The 3,611-nt window shown below is 41.1% G+C and overlaps 1 pseudogene; it reads left to right on the top strand.

The window, feature by feature from the left end:
- The first annotated feature begins 2,090 nt into the window (after positions 1-2,090).
- LOC102825238 lies at positions 2,091-2,873 on the top strand (annotated as a pseudogene).
- Positions 2,874-3,611: the final 738 nt, after the last annotated feature.

Here is a 3,611-nt window from a genome sequence, read left to right as displayed (position 1 = left end):
TATCAGCACACGTCCAGAAACAAGTTAAAATGTCTGAGACAAATGACCTAGAGTTAGACCTGGACTCCATTCTGGAAGGTGGGCAGTCCTTGGAAATACCTGAGAAGGAATTCAGAAAAATGATTATAAAATGTTTTAAAACACTTGACAATGGGGTTGAGAAAAATAAAGAAGAAGTCAGGAAAGTGCTACAGGAACAATCAGATAAGATAGATACAGCATTGGAAACAATTCAAAACCTACAGAAAGAGGTTCAAATGATTAATAATAGAATATCAGAGATAGACAATACACTGAAAGGGCAAAGGAGTAGAATAGAAGAGATGGAAGGCAGAACTAGTGAACTGGAGGACAAATCTCTCAATACCACTAAGATAGAAGAACAAGCAGAAAAAAGTATTAAAAAAATCCAAAGAAGGTCTAAGATTCATGTGGGACAACATGAAGAATAACTTAAGAATTATTGGCATTTCAGAACAGGAAGAATCACACAAGTCCACAGAAGAGATAGTTGAGGAGCTTCTAGAAGAAAGTTTTTCTAACATCCTGAAAAGTGAAAAGATAAGTACTCAAGAAGCTAAATGAACCCCAGGAAGGATAGACCCCAAAAGAAAATCACTGAGACATATCATAATCAAGTTCTTCAAAATCACAGAGAAGGGCAAAATCCTGAAAGCAGCTAGAGAAAAGAAAAGCATTACATACAGAGGCAAGCAAATCAGATAAACCTCAGATCTCTCAGTAGAAACCATGTGGGCAAGAAGGGAATGGAGAGACATATATAGAACCCTGAAAGAAAAAAAAAAAAAAAAAAAAAACAACTGTCAACCAAGAATCCTTTATCCAGCAAAGCTATCAATTAGATACCATGGTGTAATAAAGATCTATCTTGAAGTGTAATTCTGTCTGTGATAGGATAATATCATATACCTACAAGGAGGACTGAAGACCTCTGATAGCATAGTGGTTAAGAATTGGGCTGCGAGCTTTAAGTCCAGCAGTTCGAAACTACCAGCCGCTCCACGGGAGAAAGATGAGGCGTTCTGCTCCCATAAAGATTTACAGCCTTGGAAACCCTGTACAGGGTCGCTATGGGTAGGAAACAACTCTACAGCACATAACAACAACAACAACAAGGAGGACAGATCATTACCACTATTATTCAAATTCATTCACCAACCACTAAAGCAGTAATGATGAAATTGAAGATATCTTCCAACATCTGTGGTGTTGTGGGTTAATGTACTGGACTGCAAAGTCAGTTTGAACCACAAGGTCAGCAGTTCAAGCTCACCAGCTGTTTCTTGGAAACCCTATACAGGGTTACTATGGGTCAGAACCGACTCGATGGCACTTAACAACAATAACAACAACCATCATCTGCAACAGCCTGGTGCAGCACTGTATGATCTGCACTGGACTAAACAAGTGGTTCAAACTCATCAGCAGCTCCTCAGAAATCCTATTCAGAGTTGCTATGAGTCAGAACTGACTCATTGTCTCTTAACAAAAATAACCAAAATTTTCTGTCTGCAATTGATCAAACATATTTTCAAGATGCTTTGAAAATCACTGGTGATTTTCATCAATGCAGTGCAAAAGTTGGAAACAAAGAGAAAGGGTCAGTAGCTAGAAAATACAGTCTTGGTGATAGAAAAGTTTCTGGAGACTGCATGAAATAATTCTGAAAGACCAGTGACTTATTCATCACAAATACCTTTTTTATACAATGTAAAATGGCAACTATGTCACCAGATGGAATACACAGAAATCAAACTGACTACATCTGTGAGAAAAGACAGTGGAGAAACTCAAATATCATCAGCAAAACAAGGCTAGGGGCTGAATGTAAAACAGAAGATCAGAAATTGCTAATATGTAAGTTCAGGTAAAATAAAATTAAAATAAATCCACAAGCACCAAATGATTACTTTGAATATATTCTATCTGAATTTAGAGACCAAGTTAATCTCAAGTGCAGAATCAATGCATTAGATGTTCATGACCAAAGGTCAGAAGACTTGTGGGATGATATAAGAAAATAGTAAAAGATCTTTAAGAAGGTAGGACAAAAAGGAAAGATAAAATAGATGTCAAGGAGGAGGCAGGAACTGGAGTGTGAGCAAAAGCTGGTGGGCACCTTGGCCAGAATCACCACTATCAATGTGGTGAAGGGTAAAATCCAGGTTCTGCAGCAACAGGCAGATGATGCCAAGGTGAGGGTTGAACGCCTCCAGTGGAAAGTGGAGGGAGAAGGGCTGGCTCGGGAAATGGCTGAGGTAGAGGTGGCCTCTTTGAGCCATAGGATCCAGCATGTTGAAGAGGAGTTGGACCATGCTCAGGAATGCTCGGCCACTGTCCTGCAAAAGCTGGAGGAGGCAGAGAAAGCTGCTGATCAGAGTGAGGGAGGTATGAAGGTTATTGAAAACTGGACTTTAAAAGTGGAAGGAAAAATGGAACTCCAGGAAATCTAGCTCAAGGAAGCTAAGCACATTGCAGAAGAGGCAGATCAGAAGTATGAGGAGGTGGCTAGTAAATTGGTGATTATTGAAGGGGACTTAGAACACAGAGGAGCGAGCTGAGTTGGCAGAGTTCAGTTGCCAAGAGATGGATGAGCAGATCAGACTGATGGACCAGAAACTGAAGTGTCTGAGCGCTGCTGAGGAGAAGTACTCTCAAAAAGAAGACAAATACATGGAAGACATAAAGATTCTTATTGATACACTCAAGGAGGCAGAGACCTGTGCCCAGTGTGCTGAAAGATCAGTAGCCAACCTGGAAAAGACAACTGATGATTGGGAGATAAACTGACATGCACCAAAGAGGAGCACATCTGTACACAAAGGATGCTGAACTAGACTCTCTTGACCTGAATGAATTGTAGGGCACCCCAGTCCTGCCCTGCTGCTGCCCCCACCTTGACCCTCACTCCACTTGAAGCCAGCCTGCCTGAAGCTGACCTTTAAACTCAGGGCTGATCTTTAACTGGAAGACTGCTTTCTCCTCTCTCCACTCCCCCTTCCCCTCAATCATGTGTTTGTTTTTTCCCCTGCCAAATTATCTCTGCCTCTCCCCAGAAATCCTAACTGGGCCTAGGGGCTGAGCATCTTTGGGAACAACATTTTAGGGAATAATGAGAGCACAGTGCAAGTGTCTTTAAAAGCGTGTTGTAATATACACATTTTGTAAATGCCTTTTTTGGTCTAGCACCCTATGTGGCACATTCCAAAGAACTCCACAGCTCCAAAGCAGCATTCTAATGCCTTTCTTTTGGAAAGTAACTTTTCAGCTTAATACATATTGCCCTCTCCATAGAGAGGAAAAGAAGCATGGGCCTGCCTTACTGAGGGCCAAACATAGCCAAGGGAAAGACTCCGCTCTGGGAACCCTCATTGCTCTGTACAATGCTCCAGCCGAACCAGAAAGGTGATTCCAGGAGCAGTTAGCCCAAGAGGGGAAAAAAATTAAGTGCTTTTCAGGTTTTCAGCTTTAAGTTATCTTGGTGCAAGGTGAATTTTTACAATATTTTATTTTTTCAGAAGAGAGCAAACAAATTAATACCATGAGAGCTCAGTCTGAGATCTCATCATTGTCCCGACCTTTCTCCATTC

This window comes from Chrysochloris asiatica, unplaced genomic scaffold, assembly GCF_000296735.1.
Source record: "Chrysochloris asiatica unplaced genomic scaffold, ChrAsi1.0 scaffold00075, whole genome shotgun sequence".
Taxonomy (NCBI): domain Eukaryota; kingdom Metazoa; phylum Chordata; class Mammalia; order Afrosoricida; family Chrysochloridae; genus Chrysochloris; species Chrysochloris asiatica.
The sequence above is the reverse complement of the archived record's forward strand: the minus strand, read 5'-3'. Positions and strand labels throughout refer to the sequence as shown.